The sequence below is a fragment of the Eptesicus fuscus genome, chromosome 5 (genome assembly GCF_027574615.1).
Source record: "Eptesicus fuscus isolate TK198812 chromosome 5, DD_ASM_mEF_20220401, whole genome shotgun sequence".
Lineage (NCBI taxonomy): Eukaryota > Metazoa > Chordata > Mammalia > Chiroptera > Vespertilionidae > Eptesicus > Eptesicus fuscus.
Window position 1 is genome coordinate 108,049,345 of NC_072477.1, and position 22,422 is coordinate 108,071,766.

Sequence of the window (22,422 nt, forward strand, 5' to 3'; positions counted from 1 at the left end):
CTAGAGCATGTTACGTTAGGAGATAAGAAAGGAAGATTAGTGTTAGGGAGAATTCAGCAGGGTGTTATCTGAATTCCTTGGAGCAGGTTGCTCAGCCAGGTCTGCTGTCTTCTTGAGGGTGATCCGCAGAGGGTGTTTCTGGTCAGAGGTCACCTTCCACTCAGACTGGATGTCACTGGGCTGGTGGCCTGCCTTCACCCGGGAGTGGTGGATCCAGGTGTTTAGTCCTGCAACCTTAAGAGCTGTGGGGGTGGTTAATATGACCTGATAGGGTCCCTTCCAGGTAGGCTTGAGGGGCTCCTTTTTCCAATCCTTTACCCAAACCTGGTCTCCAGGTTTATAAGGACGTACGGCTGTTCCTAGAGAGATGGGTAACTGATCAGTAACCCGTCTGTGGACCTCAAAGACAGTTTTTCCAAGTCCTTGTAGTTGTTTCTGGATTTCTAAGTTCCCTATTTTCCCCAAATCTCCCTTTGGCCAAATTAAGGGAGGGGGTCTACCATATAGAATTTCAAAGGGAGAGAAACCTACCCTGGTCCTTGGGGCACAGTGTACCCACAGGAGTATAAGAGGCAAGATATCTGTCCAGGGTAAGGTTGCCTCTTGGCATAGCTTAGCCATAGCCTGCTTTAGAGTCTGGTTCAAGTGTTCCACTTTCCCTGAACTCTGAGGCCTGTAAGCTGTATGTAGATTACATTTAATTCCTAAAGTCTTGGCTACCTGTTGTACTATTTCTGCTACAAAGGCTGGGCCATTATCGGACCCTATGGTCAGAGGCATTCCATACTGTGGAATTATATCCTTCAGCAATGCCTTAGTGACTTCTCTCGCCTTTTCAGTGTGAATGGGATATGACTCGACCCAACCTGAAAAGGTGCAAATAAAGACTAACAGGTATTTATTTCCTCTGCTAAGCCCTATTTCTGTAAAATCTACTTCTAAGTCCTCAAAAGGAGCTTGTCCACAGCACTGAACTCCTATCGGTCCCACAGGACCCTGTTTGGCATTGTTCTGAGCTCAGAGGAGGCAACGCTGAGAGACTGAGGCACACAAGGAGGGAAGACGGGCAATCAGGTAGTACCTGCCTAACAAGGCTTCTAGGGCAGTCTTCCCTAAATGAGTGAGTTCATGCTGCTGGAGGACTACCTTATGGGCTGACTGTTCTGGGACATAGACCCTATGATCTGGGAGTATCCACCAGCCTTCCATTGTTCTCCTTCCCCCTTCTTTCTGGGCCCATTTCTCTTCCTGAGGAGTGTATTTTGGAGGTTCAGGTAATTCGGGGGCCAACATGATCTGTGCTGGTGCTGCTTGTTCTTTAGCAGCCAGCTTGGCTGCAGCGTCAGCACGCTGGTTTCCTTCTGACACTGAGTCTTTCCCTTTCTGGTGACCTTTGCAATGGATGACGGCTATTTCCTTGGGCTCCCAGACTGCTTCTAGTAACTTTAAAATCTCATTCTTATTTTGGATTCCTTTTCCTCCTGCTGTCAAGAGCCCCCTTTCCTTATATAGGGCCCCATGGACATGCAGGGTAGCAAAGGCATAGCGCGAGTCAGTGTAGATGTTGGTACGCTTATTCTTACTGAGCTCTAGGGCTCTTACTAGAACCCAAAGTTCTGCCCTCTGCGCTGACCATCCTTCAGGCAGGGCCTGTGCCTCGATTGTCTCAAAGTTTGATACCACTGCATATCCGGCTCGTCTTTTTCCTTCATCTAATAAGCTACTGCCGTCTGTGAACAATACAGAGTCCGTGATTTTGCAGGGGCCTATCCCTTAGGTCTGGCCGGCTGGAATAATCCTCCTCTAGGACTTCCAGGCAATCATGCTCAGGGGCCCCCTCAGCGATGGGTAGAAAGGTGGCAGGATTAAGTGTTCTCACTGCTTCTAATCGTACCCGGGGATTCTCACATAACAGCCCTTGATACTGAGTCATTCGAGCATGAGTCAGCCAGTGCTGCCCCCTAGCTTCCATCAGGGTGACAACAGCATGAGGTACTTTTACATTTAAGTTTTGTCCTAAGGTAAGCTTATCTGCTTCCTTGACTAATAATGCCCTGGCTGCAAGGGCCCTGAGGCACGGGGGCCACCCCGAGGCAACTGGGTCAATCACTTGGAGAGACAGGCTACTGGTCTTTGCCAGGGTCCAAACTCCTGGGTTAGAACTCCTAGGGCTACCCCGCTGTTCTCATGAACAAAAAGATTAAAGTCTCATGTCACATCTGGTAGCCCTAGTGCCGGGGCCTCAGTGAGCTTTGCCTTTATGGTGACCTAGGCTTTCTCCTGTTTGGGACCCCAGTCGATGGGTGCCTTCTCTTCTCCTTTTAAATCTTCATAGAGAAGCTTGGCCAGGCCTGAAAACCCTAGAATCCAAATTTGACAGAATCCTGCCGCTCCCAGGAATTCCCGAATCTGCCGCCGGGTGCTAGGGACTGGGATGGCACATACTGCCTGCTTTCTTTCAGTCCATAGCCTTTGTTTCCCTTGGGTGATACGGAAGCCTAGATACTTGACTTCTTTCTGACAAATCTGTGCCTTTTTCTTAGACACCCGATGACCTGTTTCAGTTAACAGTCTCAGAAGGGCTCGTGTTCCTTTCCACCACTGAGCTCGTGTGGAGCTGGCCAGTAAGAGGTCGTCTACATATTGGAGTAGAACTCACCCCAAGTCCTGTCCTGGGAACTTAGACAGATCAGAGGCTAGTGCTCCACTAAAGAGAGTAGGGGAGTTCTTGAACCCTTATGGCAGTCTGGTCCAGGTGAACTGCTCCTTGGCCCCTGTAGTTGGGTTTTCCCATTCGAAAGCGAAGAGAGGCTGACTGGAAGGTGCTAATCTAAGGCAGAAAAAGGCATCTTTCAGATCTAGGCATGTAAACCATTCCGCCTCTGATGGGATGAGCCCCAGAAGTGAGTAGGGGTTTGGTAATGCTGAATGCAGGGTTATAACAGCCTCATTAACAGCCCGTAGATCCTGCACCGGGCGGTAGTTGTTAGTCCCAGGCTTTTTGACAGGCAAGAGAGGCGTGTTCCATGGAGACCTGTATCGTTTAACAAGTCCCCACTGAAGCAGCCAGTCTAAGTGGACCTGGATTCCTAGGCGTGCTTCCCTTGGAATTGGATATTGGCAGATTTTAACAGGCTGTGCCCCAGGCTTTAACTCGATTAGCACCAGGGCGTGGTCCTTAGCCAGGCCTGGAGGATTCCCTTCTGCCCAGACCAGCGGGAATTCCTTCTCTAATTCAGGTTCTAATGGTGAGGCCTTTGACTGGGGGGTATAAAGTCTCCATTCTTCCTCCCTCAGCACTGCTAAGGACAGGATCATTGGGGAGGTCTCCTCACCTAGGCGAAGCTGTGCTGAGCCATCTGGAGCAAAAGGGATTTCTGCCCCCGTTTTGGCTAAAAGGTCTCTCCCCATTAGAGGCACTGGACAGTCTGGCAAGTAAAGGAATTCGTGAATTACTCGGTGGCCGCCAAGTTGGCATCAGCGAGGGCGGCAGAATGGTCTACGGGTCTGGTCCCCAGTAGCTCCAATAATGGTGACCTCCTTTCCTGAGAGAGGCGCTACTTTCTGAGTGACTACTGAGTGCTCAGCTCCTGTATCAACCATAAAGTCCACAGTCTGGCCCCCAATTTTCATTCTGACCATGGGCTCGTGGGGGCCTAGCTGAAATGAGCCTGGTCTGTCCTAGTCGGAATCAGCCATTGGTAGCCCAATGAGATCTGCTTCAGGTGGCTCTGGTTGATAGCGACTGGGTGGAAAAGGGGGCCCAGTTTTCTTACTTTGCCATTTGGGACATTCATTCTTCCAGTGTCCTGTCTCCTTACAATAGGCACACTGGTCTCGTCTCAGACTCGCTGTTCCTTTTCCCCCTGGTCTGTATTCTTGCTTCCCCTTCTGATCTGACTTGGAGCCTGAGCCTCTAAAAGCCACTGCTATTATATTGGCCCTTCTTTGTATTCTCTTTTCTTCCTCCCTCCTTGCCACATTGTCGCAGTTGATGAAAACCTTGTTGGCTATCTCCAGCAGTTCGTTGGCATTTTTTCCTGCAAACCCTTCCAGCTTCTGTAATTTTCTCCTGATGTCAGGCTGGACTTGGCCTACAAAAGCGGCATTTACCATGGTGTGATTTTCTGGGGCCTCAGGGTTAAAGGGAGTGTAGATTCGGTATGCCTCACATAGTCTCTCATAGAAAGCTGCTGGACTTCATCAGGCTTCTGGAAAACCTCAGAGATTTTAGCCATGTTGGTGGGCTTCTTGGCTCTGGCCCTGACCCCCTGGAGGAAGGCCAACCGATATCTTTCTAGCCCGGTCCTTCCATCTTCTGAGTTCGGGTTCCAATCAGGTTCCTCATCTGGGAAGGCCTCCCTGGCCCATCTGTCTGTATCTAATATTCCTGCCGGGGCCTGGGTCTGGAGCCACTTCCGAGTACTACTCTCATGTGCTCCTCAGTGTTAAAGAACATGAAAAGGAGCTGCTTGCAGTCCGCCCAGGTTGGCTTCTGGGTCTGGAAGATCATTTCTAGGAGGTCTACCATGGCCTGAGGTTTTCCAGAATAAGCTGGGGTGTGATGTTTCCAATTCAGGATGTCACTGGTGGTAAAGGGCTGATAATAGTAGACTGGCCCTCCCTCCTGCAAGGTCCCATCTTTGCCAACTACTTTGGCACCCCGAATCTCCCTTAGAGGCATCTGATGTGCTGGTTGTGGCCTGGGCCCTTGATTGGCTGAATGCAAGCACCGCCCAACTGGCTCTGGAGAGCCTGGTTGAGGAGAAATGGAAGGGGGCGGTGTTTCTGGACCTTTCAGACCAGCTGGGGAAGCACTTGGTGCCACCTGTGGCACATATGGAGATGGTAAAACTAGCGGGACTTCCTCAGGGGATCCTGGCAGAACAAGGGGTTGGATTCAGAAAACAAACAGGTCTCTCAGAAGGGCATCCAACCCCTTGTTCTGCCAGGATCCCCTGAGGAAGTCCCGCTAGTTTCACCATCTCCATATGTGCCACTGGCAGCACAGAGTGCTTCCCCAGCTGGTCTGAAAGGTCCAGAAACACCGCCCCCTTCCGTTTCTCCTCAAACCTTACAGAACCAGACCCAAGGTGGCAAAGTTTGAGCAATTCCTAACCAGCTGTCTATGTAAGGGAACTGATCTGGGTGTCCAGGGTCTGTCATGACTACATTCCAGAACACCCTGACCAGTCCTACATCTAAAGAGCCTTCCAGGGGCCAGCCGACCCTAAAGACTGGCCATTCTAATTCACAGAATTTCCTCAGTGTTTTGGGGTTCTTTGTAATACCGTAGTCCTCAATAAAACCCTTTTCAAAATTTTCCAACATGCAATTGAGAACAGTGGGTTTACTTTGTCCCAACCCCATGATGATCAGTGGCGAGAGACAGGCAAGGGTGCAGGGAAATTTACTAAAAGCCTGGAGGGTCTCCTTAAAGAAAAGATCCTTAATCAGCACAGGCAGGGGCAGGGTGGGTAAAATCTCTCTACCGCCGAAACCGGTTTGGCTCAATGGATAGAGCGTCAGCCTGCGGACTGAAGGGTCCCAGGTTCGATTCTGGTCAAGGGCATGTACATTGGCTGCGGGCACATCCCTGGTAGGGGGTGTTCAGGAGGCAGCTGGTCGATGATTCTCTCTCATCGATGTTTCTAGCTCTCTATCCCTCTCCCTTCCTCTCTGTAAAAAATCAATTAAAATATATTTTTAAAAAAATCTCTCTACCCTGCAGAGCTGTGAGCCCTGCCCCTGAAAGTCCCTGCCAGCCAAAAGAGACAAGAAAAGCCACAAATACCTTTAAATCTACCCCAGAATTCCAAAATTTCAATCTAACAAAGCAAAATCACAGAGCAAACCAAAGCCCCTAGTACACAAACATAGACAGAAATTTTTATCAACTATCCCTTCTGATAGAGAGCAAACGTCTCTGAGAAAACTAACTTAACAGCGCTGCTTGAGACTTTTGCAGACCATCATGGTTCAGCCTTCAGTACATCAAATGTTTTAACCAGATGAACAAACAGAAAATCGAAGTAGCTTTTGCTTTCACACAGACCAGTTAATCAGCAGATAATTATGCCAAGACAGACAAACATCCGTACTCACACTCTCTCAGTAGACTAGCCCAGACTGGAGCTGAGCAGATAATGCCCAACTCCCCAGATGGGCATGGGGGCACTCCCAGCACCCACGCCCCAGAACAGAATTCTCAACCAACATCTCGGTGAGAACTTACCAGAGGAGTTAAGACTGCGTCCAGCCCGCCTTCTTGGTAGCAAATTGGCTAGTCCCACACACAAACAAACAGAAGAGTGAACCCATAATTCCTTAATAGAATCTGAATTCACTCACCTCCGGAGTCCTGATTCCTGATTTACCTGACAAAGTCTTATGACTTCCAGGGAGGTGATCAAGCTTCCCCTTCCACTCACTTGGAGTGGGCCTGACTGACTGGGGCCCCTAATGTTAGAGAGTGGGAATTTTTGAGCATGCTTCCTCCTAGTCGACTTGGCCTTGAATCCCAGCTGCACCTCAAAAAATAAGACTACTCCCATTCCAGAGAGGCTGTGGACTATGCCCCAGATAGAGTTGTCAGTGCTGACACCAGGCCAGGCCTTGAGATATGGTCTCATGGCCCCTTCCCAGCATGTAGGCCTTCTTTCATAGATCACTGTCAGCTTTCTTGAGAACAGGATGACCCTGTAAATAACACGGTCATCAATAACATGACCCTGACATTACTTAAGAAAATCTGTTTTGTCTTAAATTACTTACTCTGCAAAAAGAAGATGTGGTAAATGGGTTTAAAAGCAGTCCTGCACAAAGGGTCGGGGCTGCTCTCTGGACTCCCTGCATGGAGAAAGGCAGAGCAGTCGCCGGCTGGCTAATAAAGGCTCCCTAAATTTTAATTTGGTCTGGACTCCAGTGGTCGTTCACTCGCCTTTGCTCCACAACACTACCTTACCAATTCTGTCGACAGGTCCAGAGGTGTCTGTCCACTTTTTCCAGATGTCAGCTGCGTCCTGGGCTGAGGTCCAGGAGCACCTGGAGTCTGCCCTCCCCCCATTCAATTCTGATAAAATCAGCAGTGCATGCCTTCCGGATGCCTGTCCTGTGCCCCCGGGCTCCAAACCCTGTCCACTCACTGGAGGCAAGAGCCAAACGTGGTTAGCTTCACAGTCAGGGAACAAAATGTTGCAGAAGACCAAAGAAATACCAAGCACACTTCCTAGAGAAAGGGAAGGACCCCGTTTATTAACACTAGTGGACTCCGGGAATAATTTCCAAATCAGAGTGAAGAAACACGCAGAGGGCTTCACTTTTTATAACCTTCTGGGGTCTTTGTCTTGCAGATATGGTTCCACCCCCTTTTGTGGGCTTACAGGAAGGCCCCCAGGTATTGGGGGTACCCAGGCCATATCCGATGATCTGTCCTGGGGCCAGTGATAATGACCCTCCCCTCCCCAGGGCAGTGCATTGTTCACAGTTTTTATGGCCTGACATGCCTTGCAAGACCAGTTTCCTCCTCAAGATAACAATTATATGAAACTTGCTGTGTTCTAGGTCCTGTGTCCAGTGGTTATTTACTCCTCATAATAGCCCATTTTACAGGTAGTACAGAGAGGTTGATAACTTGCCTATCCCTTTTCAGCCTGGAAGATGCAGAGTTGGGATTGCCTTAGTGGTTTGGCTTGGAATCCATGATGCCTATCTGATAAGACTTGAATCCTCTGGACAAAGAGAGGGGATCTGAGATTATTGAGTTCATTTTTTTAAAATTCAATTCCAAGTAATTTTATTCAGAATTTTGTTTTTCCCCTGAATCAATAAATACTATACAAAACAATGTGAAAAATGGCTACTATTTTTTCTCTCCTGCCCACCCCCCCCCACACACACACACACATGGAGACAATCCCCTGGGCCACCTAACTCAGGGGTTCTCTCTCCAAATTTGGTCCAGTAAATGAGAGTGAGTGACATTATAGCCGCCGTGAGTCATTTTCAGAGGATCAGGAAATCTCTGGGATTTCGAGGTTGATTAAATTAGTGAAGTGGATCAGTGTTTTTGGGAGAATAGATGGCACCTGGGGCATGAACCTACCCCAAAGAAAAGGGTATCTAAATTGTTCATGGTTCCAGAGAAACTAAGATGGCGGCATAAGGTAAACACCTATACTGCTGCCTCACACAACAATTTTAAAACTGCAACTGGAAGACAGAGCGGACATCATCCAGAACCATCGGAAAGCTGGCTGAGTGGAAATTCTACAACTAGAAGGAAAGAGAAGAGGACACAGACTCAGAGGAGCTGTGGAGGTGCAGAGACCCGTGTGCGCGGAAAGGGCAGGCGGCTGAATACGCGGCTGGCTTACTTGTGGCACGGAGAGGGTGGGCAGCAAACACGCGGCTAGCTTTCTCATTCGGGAGGAAAACAAAACCTCCAGACTGCACTGAAATCCAGCTCCTGGTGAGACTTTGGGTACCAGACTCATTCAGGGAGAAACTGGACTGTCTGGCAGTGGGCGATACTCAAGAGCAGCCTACTCTCAGAGGTGCGTGCAGCCATTGCCGTGGGACATGGAAACACAGGGCCCTCGTAGGGCGAGGCTGACGGGAAACCAAGGCTGTTTGCTCCACCCTGAGACTCCGCCCCATCCAAGCTGAGCACAGAAGCCCTCCCAGCGGAGACACTGCTGATCCTCACAGCCAATTGGCATGGAGGTCAACTCCCCCCAGTGATACCAACAACAACCAAGGCTTAACTACAACAAGACTGCACACACAGCCCACAAAGGGCTGCACCAAGAGTGTCCACCTCAGGTAACTGGGGAGGCTGAGCTTCTGGGCCCTGCTAGGACACCTAGCACACAAAGCAACTCCATCAACTCAGGGAAGCAGCTAAAATGCAGAGACAAAGAGGCAGGCCACAAATGAAGGAAATGGAGGAAAGCAAAAGATTGGATATAGAGTTCAAAACCATAGTTACAAGGTTTTTCAAGAATTTCCTAGAAAAGGCCGATAAATTTAACAAGACCCTCGAGGATATGAAAAATGATCAACTAGAAATTAAGCATACACTGACTGAAATAAAGAATATTATACAGAGATCCAACAGCAGACTAGAGGAACGCAAGAATCAAGTCAAAGATTTGGAATACCAAGAAGCAAAAAAACACTCCTCTGGAAAAGCAAAAAGAAAAAAGAATCCAAAAAGTTGAAGATAGTGTAAGAAGCCTCTGGGACAACTTCAAGCATACCAACATCAGAATTATGGGGGTCCCAGAAGAAGAAAGAGAGCAAGATACTGAAAACCTATTTGAAGAAATAGTGACAGAAAACTTCCCACACCTGGTGAAAGAAATAGACTTACAAGTCCAGGAAGCACACAGAACCCCAAACAAAAGGAATCCAAAGAGGACCACACCAAGACACATCATAATTAAAATGCCAAGAGCAAAAGACAAAGAGAGAATATTAAAAGCAGCAAGAGAAAAGCAGTTAGTTACCTACAAGGGAGCATCCATACGATTGTCACCTGATTTCTCAATAGAAACTATGCAGGCCAGATGGGAATGGCAAGAAATATTCAAAGTGATGAACAGCAAGAAACTACAACCAAGATTACTCTACCCAGCAAAGCTATCGTTCAGAATTGAAGGTCAGATAAAGAGCTTCACAGATAAGAAAAAGTTAAAGGAGTTCATCACCGCCAAACCAGAATTATATGAAATGCTGAAAGGTATTCTTTAAGAAGAGGAAGAAGAAGAAAAAGGTAAAGATAAAAATTATGAACAATAAATACATATCTATCAACAAGTGAATCTAAAAACCAAGGGAATAAAAAAATCTGATGAACAGTATTAACTGGTGAATATAATAGAATCAGGGGCATAGAAAGGGAGTGAACTGTCAATTCTTGGGGGGAAAAGGGAGTGGGGAGTGCGGGAAGAGACTGAACAAAAAATGTACACCTATGGATGAGGACAGTGGGCAGGGGGTAAGGGCAGAGGTTGGGGTAGGAATCTGGTGGAGGGGAGCTATTGGAGGGAAAAAGAGGAACAATTGTAATAATCTGAACAATAAAGATTTATTAAATTTTAAAAAAATAAAAAAATAAATTGTTCACAGTTTCTTTTAAAAAAATATATTTTATTGATTTTTTTTTACAAAGAGGAAGGGAGAGGGTTAGAGAGTTAGAAATATCAATAAGAGAGAAACATTGATCAGCTGCTCCTGCACACCTCCTACCGGGGATGTGCCCACAACCAAGGTACATGCCCTTGACTGGAATCGAACCTGGGACCTTTCAGTCCGCAGAACGATGCTCTATCCACTGAGCCAAACCGGTTAGGGCCACGGTTCCTTCTTTACCTAAAAAATGACATTTATTCAAAGGAAAACTAAAGACAAGATGTCCACCTTTTGGCTTCCTTCCCTCCCCCCTCCTGCTCCTCAGCCTTCCAAGGACTAAGAACACTAGCAGGGATGAGGTAGCAAGCCAGACCCTCTCAGGTGAGGTCAGCAACATTGTGGGGCATTCACTCAATGGAAGTGTTGTAGAAGGTCTCAATGTCTCGAAGAGTCCTCTTGTCTTCTTCTGTCAACATATTAATAGCCACACCCTTATGGCCAAAACGTCCACCTGACTGATTCTGTGGATATAGTTTTCCCTGTTGGTGGGAAGGTCATAGGTGATGACTAAAGAAACCTGCTGCACATCACTGCCTCTGGCCAGCAGGTCAGTGGTGATCAATACCCTGCTAGAGCCAGAGTGGAACTCCCTCATGATTACATCTTGTTCCTTTTGGTCAATATCTCCATGCATGGCAGAGACAGTGAAGTCTCCGGTGTTCATCTTCTCAGTGAGCCAATCAACCTTTTTTTAGAGTGTTGATGAAGATGACTGCCTGGGTGACATAAGGTTTCATATAAGACACAATGTACCCAGCTTCCACTCCTGTCATTCCATGTTGATATAGAATTGGCGGATACCCTCCAGAGTCAACTCTTCCTTCTTGACAAGAATCCTAATGGGGCCCTCATGAACTTCTCAGTTACCTCAAGCACATCAGAAGGCATTGTAGCTGACAGCAATACCACCTGGGTGTTGCTGTTGAGCTTTTGGAATATGTCATAGATCTGGTCCTTGAACCCATGGCTTAAAATTTCATCAACTTTATCCAGTACCAACATCTTGATGTATTTGGGAGACAGGTATCTGCAATTAAGCATGTCAAACACAAGTCCTCGGGTGCCCACCATGATATGGGGAGCTTCCATCTGCAGCTTCTGCACCTCAGCATGCATGTTGGTATCCCCAATGAAGGCATGGCAGGAAGCACCCACGTAATCTCCTAAAGCCATGACTACCTTTTGTATCTGCTGTGCCAATTCTCTAGTGGGTTCCAGGACCAAGGCCTGGGTAGCCTTTAGATCCAATTCAATCTGTTACATAATCTATATGGCAAAAGTGGCTGTTTTTCCTGTCCCAGATTGGGCTTGAGCGATCACATCATAACCCTTGATACAGGGAAGGATGGTTCACTGCTAGATGGCAGAGGGCTTCTCAAAACCATAGGCATAGATGCCACAGAGGAAGGACTCTGAGAGGTTCATGTCATCAAAGCTGTCAATGATCTCATTCCAGTTATTCTTGACTAGGGGCCTGGTGCACGGGTGGGGTCTGGCCGGCCTGCCCCAATGGGGGCCAATCAGGGCTGGGCTGGCAGGGAGGAGGGGATGCAGGAGGTTGGCCAGCCTTGCCCCTGGTGGTAGAGGGGGGGCGACACCGGGGCGACCGGGGACAGGGCCAGCCAGGGGCAGGGTCCATGGGATGTTGGCTGGCCAGCTCCACCCCTGATTGTGGGTGTCATAGTGACCGGTGTTCTGGTCGTTCTGGTCATTTTAGCATTCTGGTCGCTGGCTTTTTATATATATATAGATGATGCCTTCAGGCTCCATTCGATCAGGGCCATTGTCTCTGGATCTTTTCTTGCCACTCAGCACCAGGGCTTTGGGCACCGTCTCTGGCTGAGGCCTAATGAACCTCACACTCTAGGCCCCAAAATCCAGGCTGTGTTCACTTCTGCCATGGGTCTGCACCGTCCCTCCTCCAGGACTGGTCTTTCTGGCTTGGTTTCCCCGCAACCCTCTGAGTTCACCTTTTGTTTCTAGCCTCAGAGAATCTTAATCACTCTTCAGCACACCCTCAGATGCTCAAATTCTAAAGCATGGAGCTCCTGGATCCTCCCAGAGGCCCCTAACAGGAAGGAAAGGGCAGGGATGCCACTTCCTGTTTCTAAATAAGGCAACTTGGATACAGAGAGGGGAAGTAGCCCATCCAAGTTCCAGCCACACTTTTCTAGGAAGCCTTTCTGATACCACTTATCCTCTCAGAGATCTTCATCCTCTTCCTACTGGCATGAAGGGCCCAGGGTTCCCCTTTTACAAGACCATGTTCTCTCTTTACAACTATGCAGGCCCAGATGTTAGAGTCAGTGATGGAATGAATGAATAAATCAGTGCATGCATTACTGGATGGCTGACTTACTTCATGGATAGGGTCTGTGTCAACTCACAGATTCTCCAAAATGGCTTGTCCATCCTTCACCAGGGGTCTGGCCTCAGTTCTCCCATCCTCTTCACTATAGAGATCAGGCTCATCCCAGCTGGGGTGGATGGGGTTGTTAAACCCTGTGTGACCTTGGGCAAGTCATTGGCCTCTCTGTGCTGTTCCCTTGTGGGAAATTATGATAGCAATAGTGTTCACCTCAAAGGTCTACTATAAGGACTGTATCTGGAGCTGCATGTAAAGCAGCTTATGAGTGTGTGGGATCCAATGGAGCATCTGGCAACAATGCCTGGCACTTAATAGATGGTCAATTCAGCAGAATCCCAGTTCCCACCCTCTACCTACCACATTCTCTATGTTCTAATTGGCAGGAAATGAGGGATTGTCTGGCCAATCCCTTATCCCCAATGAATCCTCAGCTGTCCCACCACACCACCATCACCAGTTCATTCCAGCATTTTCCCACTTTGCCTTCCCCACCCTTTTGCTCCTGGAGTTGTTTGTTTAATGTGCACAATACAATTAAGGCAAAATGGCTTTCCCATAAAACCTCCAACAACTTCCCTCAACAACCCCAACCCAGCATCACCAGCCCTATTTCTTTCCTCTGGGGACCCTCTACCCACTGGCTCCTATTCCCCAGTTGGCTAAGGGTTGGCACTTTCAGCCTATGTTTGCTCAGGGGTCAAGCAGAGTTCCCTGGCATTGGACAAGACCCTGAGGCAGAAAGTGAACCATCTCAGGGATATGCTGGGGTGGTGGGAGGGGAGACATTGCCAGCACAGCTGGAAGCAAAAGTGAACAGAGATGTGGTGCTGGAATGGAGAGATCCACTATGCTAGCTGTCACCTTCCTGCTTTGATTTAAGTGCCTTTCTTTTGTTGAAGACTCTACAAGAGTGATGATCACAGTTTTCCTCAATTGGAGCCATCCTGCACACTCACTCATTCATTCTGCAAACATTCCTGGAGGCATAATGAGTGCCAGGCCCCATGCTTGGTGCTCAAATTATGAAGATGACTCATGCAATGGTCCTTTCCTCAAGAACTTCCCAGGATAGGGGAGGAGGCAGAGCCACATCTAAGTGGTGCCACAGAAGTTTGGGAAAGTGGGAGCACAGAGGTAGTTAGCTTGGAGGAGTCAGGGAGGACTTACTGGGGAGGTGGTTTTTGAATTGGGCCTTAAAGAATGAGTAGAAGTTCACCAAGCTAAGAAATAGGCAAGGGTTGTCTAAATCTATGGCCTGCCCACAGAATACCCCATAAGCAGCCAGCATACCACCTGCTTAAAATCCATGTCAATCCCTTTAAAAAGAGCTCCTGCCCAGCTCTTTCTGCTTCTCCACAAACTCCAGGAGGGCCTGAGCTGAACACTCTGAGATTCAGCACTGGAGGAGGTGCCTACTAAACCTGAACCACCTTTCCTGGGTCCTTTTCAGACAGTTGGGTCCTGCCTATGCCTGCACCTGCCAGAGCCTAGATCTGTCTGTGCGAACCCCACCTCCCTCACATACCAGGCCTCCCTGATGCCATCATGTCACTCACAAGATCTTCAATACCAGCCAAAAGGCCTTCAGCTGGAGTCCTGGGGTACACACACCTGGATTTGGATCAGGGTACCACAGCTGTGAGGTTTGGAACAAAGTGCCACTCTCTGTGAGTCTCATTTCCATGGGCTACTGGGTGAGAGTTGCAAGAGACAACTCCAATGCATGAAGCACCTCACAAAGAAGGGCAGAAGAGGCGTGAGGTAGAAGCAATTGTTATTGTCAAATATTTGCATGGGAGATTGGAAGGGGCAATTGTCCAGCTCATGGACTCTGCACTGTGGAACCCACCCAGCCCACCAGAAGACTTGTCAAAACTACAGGGCTAGAACCTTGTGCTGAGTATGTGGTGGTGAGTACTAGGAGGCTTGACTGGAAAGGAGGCGGGGTCTTGTCCCCAGAGCCTGGCAGGAGGTAGATTTCCTATAGTCAGCAATTTCCCCTTCATGCTACTCCCAACCTCTCTCTGTATTAGCATGAGAATGGGACACCAGCTGACATTGGAGGGTCCAAAGGTATTTGTATTCCAAAGAGCTCCCTCTGTCCCCTAAAAGGCATTGCCCTTGGAGCTGGTAAGCTGGGTTGGGATCCAGAGGCCTCTTGGGGTAAGTAGGCAGGCAAGCTAGAGTAGAGGGTCCCTCTCCCCTCTCTCCCCAACCCCTCCTAGGACACTATCTGGTTGGCTTGAAGGACCCACAAGTCCAGTCCAAGCTATTCTTACCTCCCCACTCCACACCCTCCAAGTGAGCCTAAGCTGTGTGGGAAAGCACTCCTTAGTTTGAAAAAAAGCATATTCCATATAATAAGTGCTTTGATTTTTTTGCCTCAACCTTTTATTTCTTTGGCATTTTCAATCCTGTACTATTAAAAGGAGGAGTTTGAGGTTTATATGCTTATTCCAGGGAGCATGGAATTTTTTTAAGTTGAGAAGCACTGCCCAATGGGATTAATAATAATTATAATAGCTAAGAGTTGTGAACATCTGACCCATGCCACCAATTATCCTAAACAGTTTACATACAATATGTTTATTGATCTTCATAACACACCTATGAGATGCTATTACAATCCCCATTTTACAGATGAAGCAACTAAGGCTTAGAAAGATCCAAGATCATACAACTAGTCAATGGCAGGGGGACCGCAGTCCCAAGCAGCCCCCAAGCAGCTCCCCACTACTTCAACTACCTCTCTAGGAAGCAGTAGCACTGGCATGGAAGGGAGGGCAGGGGATGTTCAGGCACCAGGGTTCCCCGTCAGAAGTTCCCCATCAAACTCCTCCCCACCAATCCTACTCTGGAGGTCCCGCTCCATCAGCCCCCTCCAGCTTTGTGTGCAACCCTGGGCTCAGAGCCTGAAGCCAGGGTCTCTAATGGGCTGAGCTCTAGGACATTTCCAAGGAAAGGTCAGAAAAGTGTCTCTAGGTTGAGGTACAGCAGCCAGCACCACCCACAAGGAAGAATCCAGGATGATGGGTCTGCCCTGCAATGCTGCCCAACTTTTCTTCCTCTCCCTCTTCCCTGTTTCTTGCTCAGACACTATTTTTTCTTTTATTATTATTATTTTAAAAATATTTATTATTGATGTTCCCTCCCTATATCGCCCCCCATTGCCCTTCTCCACCCAGATTCCACCCTGCCCCAGGCCTTCACCACCCTTTTGTCTGTGTCCATTGATAATGTCTATCCTATATAATAAAAGGCTAATATGCAAATAGACCAAATGGCAAAACAACCAGAACAACCAAACAATCGGTCGCTATGATATGTGCTGCCCACCAGAGGTTGTGTGAGGAACATGGTGGGCGTCGGTCATGGCGGGATGGTGGAGCAGGTGAGTGGGGGTGCCAGACCAAGGCAGGGCACTAGTTGCTATCATTGGGCGAGCTTCTGGTGGTCACTGAAAATTCCTTCCTCCCACGTGCCGCGGTCCTGCCCAGCACTTGCACCTACTGCTGGCACTGGCCCCACTTGCACCCACTGCCAGCGCTGGAGCTGCCACTCGCACCTGCTGCTGGCGCCTGGCACTGGTCCCGATTGCTCTTTGCCCATCAGCAGGTGCAAGTGGTGGCTGCCGGCCCCAATTGCCCCTCAGAGCTTCTCCACCTCCCCCTGCTCCTGAGGGGTGATTGGAGCCAGCAGCCACCTCTCGCACCCACTGCCAGAGATGGTCCCACTTGCACCTGCTGCTGGCGCCCGCCCCAATCGTGTCTCTCCATCAGTGGATGTCAGCAGAGCTGGTGCTGTCAGCACGTGGGAGTGGCAGCAGCGGGACCAGGGCTGCTGGCAGAGAGGGGACTGGGGGTCATGGCAGGAGGGGCCAAGCGGGGCCAGGCAGGGCCACGGAAGATGGGCCGAGACTCATGTCTGTGCCCACTGCAGCCTCACGGCCCACAGTTGCTTTCAAGGTGCGTAAATTCGTGCACTGGGCCCCTAGTCTAGATCTTATCTAATAAAAGAGTAATATGCAAATTAACCATCACTCTGCTACACCCACAAGCCACACCCACCAGCCCATCAGGAGCGAATATGCAAATAAACCCAACCAATATGGCTGCGGCCACAGAGAGCAGGAGGGAGGCTTGGGTTTCCCCGGCAATGGAGGAAGCCAAGCTTTCTGCCTGCCCTTGCCAGCCTAGGCCTCCACTCAAGGCTACAAAGTTTCAATGATAGAAGATACATAAATCCAAACAGAAATGGCGGCAGCCATGGAGCTGAAAAGAGCAGGAGGCTAGGGTTGCCCCCTGTGATGGAGGAAGCCAAGCTTTCCGCACACCCTGGCCAGCCCAGGCCTCTGCTTAAGGATACAAAGTTTCAATTATAGAAGATACATAAATCCCAACAGAAATGGCTGCCACCAAGGAGCGAGCAGGAGGCTTGGCTCCGCTCCAGGCTGCCCCACACCCCAAGGGAACCCCCACCCTGATCCGGGATACCCTTCAGGGAAAACTAGCTGGCCCCCACCCATGCACCAGGCCTCTATCCTATCTAATAAAAGAGTAATATGCAGATTGACCATCACTCCAACACACAAGATGGCTGCCCCCATGTGGTTAAAGATCCTGCCCCCATGTGGACACAAGATGGCCACCACAAGATGGCCAGCAGGGGAGGACAGTTGGGAGAAACCAGGCCTGCAGGGGAGGGCAGTTAGGGGTGACCAAGCTGGCAGAGGAGGAAAGTTGGGGGCAACCAGGCCTGCAGGGAAGGGCAGTTGGGATGGACCCAGGCCTCAGGGGAGAGCAGTTGGGGGGGACCAGGCCTGCAGGGGAGGGCAGTTAGGGGCAAACAGGCTGTCAAGGGAGCAGTTAGGCATCAATCAGGCTGGCAGGGGAGTGGTTAGGGGATGATCAGGCTGGCAGGCAGAAGTGGTTAGGGGCAATCAGGAAGGCAGGCAGGCGAGCAGTTGGGAGCCAGCAGTCCTGGATTGTGAGAGGGATGTCCGACTGCCCGTTTAGGCCCAATCCTACTGGGATCAGGCCTAAACAGGCAGTCGGACATCCCTTGAGGGATCCCAGATTGGAGAGGGTTCAGGCTGGGCTGAGGGACACCCCCCCATGCACGAATTTCATGCACCGGGCCTCTAGTATATATATATATGTGTGTGTGTGTGTGTGTGTGTGTGTGTGTGTGTGTGTGTGTGTGTATGTGTGTGTGTGTGTGTGTGTATATATATATATATATATATATATATATATATATATATATATATTATGCTAAGTGTCTGTCCGACCGGTTGCTGTGATTTGCACTGACCACCAGAGTGCAGATGCTCAATGCAGGAACTGCCATGATGCACACTGGCCATTTACAGAGAAACAGCACCGCGGACCTGGCGCCCACAAAGCAACACTCGGCTTCCCCCAAGTGGGACACAGGCCCCACCACCACCCTGGTGGGACAGCACTCCAAATCACAGCCAATGTTGCCAAGACCCCATGGTGCAAAATGCGGCTCACAGCCCAGCCCAGCCTGGAAATGGTCGCTGTGGGCACCAGGTAATGATGTCACGTAGCAACACCCGCTTCCTCTTCCTAGTGACTAGCCTCCTTGCAGTTTCTTCAGCCCAGGAACATGACTTGCTTTATAGCCAGGTGAAAACATTTCACACTTTAACCAAATGTCTATGAAGCATTTTACTGTGCCTCATCTCATTTGATCCTCACAGAAGTCCTGGAGTAGGTAAATAGGAGACTCAGTGGAGTCCTATTTTTCTTTTCATTAGCCGGAAAATGGAGATTTAGAAAGTTGAGAAACTTGACCCAACTGAAAAGAAGTGAGAAATGTGGACCTTGAAAATGACTTCAGGTTTTCTCACTGTGTAGAATATAGTCAAACACTACTGCAGTTAAATATTTTACCCTTTGTTCTCCCTGCATGATCTACAATAATAATCTGCTTCATGTTGATATTTACTGCTGTGTTGCTGACAAATACTTGAAAGGAAAGTTGCGGTGCTTCACTGGACTGGAAAAAGTTTAGCTAAATCAGAAAGCAGGTCTAATTAAGCAAGTTTATTCCATCCTATCTAATAAAAGGGTAATATGCAAATTGACCATCACTCCATCACAAAGATGGAAGCGCCCAGTCCTCTCAGCCCCACCAGAGTACACCAATCCCAGGGGGTCGGCCACTGACAGGGGGCATCGTGAGCGGCCTGGTGGAATGCGGATGGGCCTCTGGGCCACGGAGAGCCTCTGGGCAGTGGGCACGGAGTGGCCAGGCCCCGCAGAGAGCTACTGGAAGACGGATTCATGCGCAGGGCTACTAGTATATATATAAGGCTAAGTTAACTCACACATGTGCGATCATATAAAGCTCTCACTGGCACCAATCGCACAAGTGTTTCAATCTGTCATTGTTGAGCGTGAAATTGGTTGACACTTCTATTATAGAGAAAGGGAAAATAGCAATATTAAAATATTTCTTCTAATTAATTTCCTTTCAAAGTGCATGAATCCGTGCACTGGGCCACTAGTATGCATATAAGTTCTTTAGTTAATCTCTTCCTGCCCCTCCTTCCCTCTGAAATTTGTCAGTCTGTTCCATGTTTCCATGCCTCTGATTCTATTTTATTCATCAGTTTATTTTGTTCATTAGATTCCTTGTTTATTTTGATATTCAATTGTTGATAGATATGTATTTATTGCCATTTTATTGTTCATATTTTTTTCTTCTTTCTTCTTTTTTTTGTTTTATTTATTTATTTATTTATTTTTAATTTCTTTATTGATTAAGGTATCACATATTTGTCCTCATCCCCCCATTCCCATCCCACACCCCTCCCCACACATGCCTCCACCCCCCTATTGTCCTTAACCGCTGGTTAGGCTCATATGCTTGCACACAATCTTTTCTTCTTTTTAAATAAGACCCTTTAACATTTCATGTAATACTTGTTTGATGATGATGAATTCCTTAAGCTTTTCCTTGTTTCTGAAGCTCTTTATCTGACCTTCAATTCTAAATGAGAGCTTTACTAGTAGATTAATCTTGGTTGTAGATTCTTGCTTTTCATCACTTTGAATACTTCTTGCCACTCCCTTCTGGCCTTCAAAGTTTCTGTAAGAAATCAGCTGGCAGTCTTATGGGAACTCCCTTATAGGTAACTAGCCACTTTTTTCTTGCTACTTTTAAGATTCTCTCTTTCTCTTTAATCTTTGGCATTTTAATTATGATCATCTTGCTGTGGGCCTCTGTGGGTTCATCTTGTTTGGGACTCTCTGCGCTTCCTGGACTTGTAAGTCTATTTATTTCACCAGACAGAGGAAGTTTTCTCTCATTATTTCTTCAAATAGGTTTTCAATTTTTTGTCCCCTCTCTTCTCCTTCTGGCACCCCCATAATGTGTATCCCAGAAGCTCCTTACACTATCTTTATATTTTTGGATTCTGTTTCTTTTTGCTCTTCCGATTAGGTGTTTTTGCTTTCTTGTATTCCAAATCACTGATTTGATTTTCAGTGTCCTCCACTCTACTGTAGATTCCGTGTAAATTGTTCTTCATTTCAATTAGTGTACCCTTCATTTCTGACTGGTCCTTTTTCATGTCTTTGATGTTCTCACTAAGTTCCTTGAAGCTCTCATTAAGAGCCTTGAGCATCCTTATAACCATTGCTTTGAACTCTGTGTCTAGTAGTTTGCTTGCTTCCATTACATTTAGTTTTACTTATGGAGATTTCTTTTTTTTCTTTTTTTTTATTTTAATGAATCTTTATTGTTCAGATTACAATTGTTTCTCCTTTTTCCCCCCATATCTCCCCACCACCCAGTTCCCACCCCCTCTCTGCCCTTACCTCCCCCCCGCTGTCCTTATCCATAGGTGTATGATTTTTGTCCAGTCTCTTCCCATACTCCCCACACAGACACCCCTTTTCCCCCTGAGAATTATCAATCCACTCCCATTCTATGCCTCTGATTCTATTAAGTTCACCAGTTTATTCTGTTCCTCAGATTTTTAATTCACTTGACTTTTAGATTCACTTGTTGATAGATATGTATTTGTTGTTCATAATTTTTATCTTTCTTCTTCTTTTCCCTCTTTTTAAAGAATACCTTTCAGCATTTCATATAATACTGGTTTGGTGGTGATGAACTCCTTTAGCTTTTTCTTATCTGTGAAGCTCTTTATCTGCCCTTCAATTCTGAATGATAACTTTGCTGGGTAGAGTAGTCTTGGTTGTAGGTTCCTGCTATTCATCACTTTGAATATTTCTTGCCACTCCCGTCTGGCCTGCATGGTTTCTGTTGAGAAATTAGCTGATAATCGTATGGGAGCTCCCTTGTAGGTAACTAACTGCTTTTCTCTTGCTGCTTGTAAGATTCTCTCTTTGTCTTTTGCTCTTGGCATTTTAATTATGATGTGTCTTGGTGTGGTCCTCTTTGGATTCCTTTTGTTTGGGGTTCTGTGCGCTTCCTGGACTTGTAAATCTATTTCTTTCATCAGGTGGGGGAAGTTTTCGTTCATTATTTCTTCAAATAGGTTTTCAGCATCTTGCTCTCTCTCTTCTTCTGGTACCCCCATAATTCTGATATTGGTTCGCTTGAAGTTGTCCCAGAGGCTTCTTACACTATCTTCAACTTTCTGAATTCTCTTCTCTTCATGCTTCTCTGGAAGAGTGTCCTTGGCCTCTTTGTATTCCAAATCTTTGAGTTGATTCTTGCGATCCTCTAGTCTGCTGTTGGGTCTCTGTATAATATTTTTTATCTCAGTCAGTGTATGTTTAATTTCTAGTTGGTCCTTTTTCATATCCTCGAGGGTCTCATTGAATTTATCGGCCTTTTCCATGAAATTCTTGAAAAACCTTATAACCGTGGTTTTGAACTCTATGTCCAGTCGCTTGTTCTCCTCCATTTCTTTGGTTTGTGATCTGTTTCCTTGCCTCCTCATTTTCTCTGCTTCCCTGAATTGGTAGGGTAGCTTTGTGTACTAGGTGACCTATTGGTTCAATGGGTCAGCCTCCTAGTTACTTGAGGTGGACACTCTTGGTGTACCCTTGTGTACTGTGTGTCCCCCAGCAGGAGCTACAGCAAGAACTAGTTTTCTCCTCCTTTGCTTGGGCGGTTTTGGAGCAGTCTGACTGGAGCTGCAGTTAATTTGGTTAAGCTGCCACAGAACAGGCCATTTATATGCAAAAGCAGCTGTGTGGAGCCTGGGCAGGTTTGTAGAATGTGCGGGGCGGGGTCTCAGGGCTGGGCGGGGTCTCAGGGCGTCACTAGGCTGGGGCGTGGCCAACGGCGATGGCTGGCATCAGCTGTCTCTGCCTTTCCACGTTTCCAAGTCCCTGCGCCCCGCGCTCCAGCGCAGTAAAACAATGATTGCTGGGCACACCTCTGCAAAAAAGTCACTCTCACTTTCCCACCCGATGGCCGAGAGTCCAGCTTCTCCCCGTAGGCGTCTGGGTCCCCCGCGTGTCCCCAGAAACTGGATTTCAGAGTGATCGGGAGCTTGTCTCCCTTTGGGTTGAAGAAAAGCTGCGCACCCAGTCGCCCGCCGCCAGACAGCTTCGCGCGCCTCCGTACCTCAGCTTTTCAGCGTTTGTGCTCCTTTCTCTCCTTAGTTGTAAATCTACCACTCAGCCAGCTTTCCCGTGGTTCTGGGTGGTAGACGTTTTGTCTTTTAGTTGTATTTTTGAAATTGTTGTGTGAGGCAGCAGATTAGTTGTTTAACTATGCCTCCATCTTGGTTCCTCCTGGAGATTTCTTTTATTCTTTAATTTGTGACATATTTCTTTGTCTTCGCATGTTGGCTGCTTCCCAGTGTTTGTTTCTATGTATTGGGCACAGCTGCTATGTCTCCTGGAATT

General features: G+C 47.9%; 1 pseudogene; it reads right to left on the reverse strand.

Annotated features, from left to right (window-relative positions):
- Positions 1-10,555: 10,555 nt before the first annotated feature.
- The window catches only part of LOC103303885 (eukaryotic initiation factor 4A-I-like), a 38,834-nt pseudogene continuing 26,967 nt past the window's right edge, over positions 10,556-22,422 (reverse strand).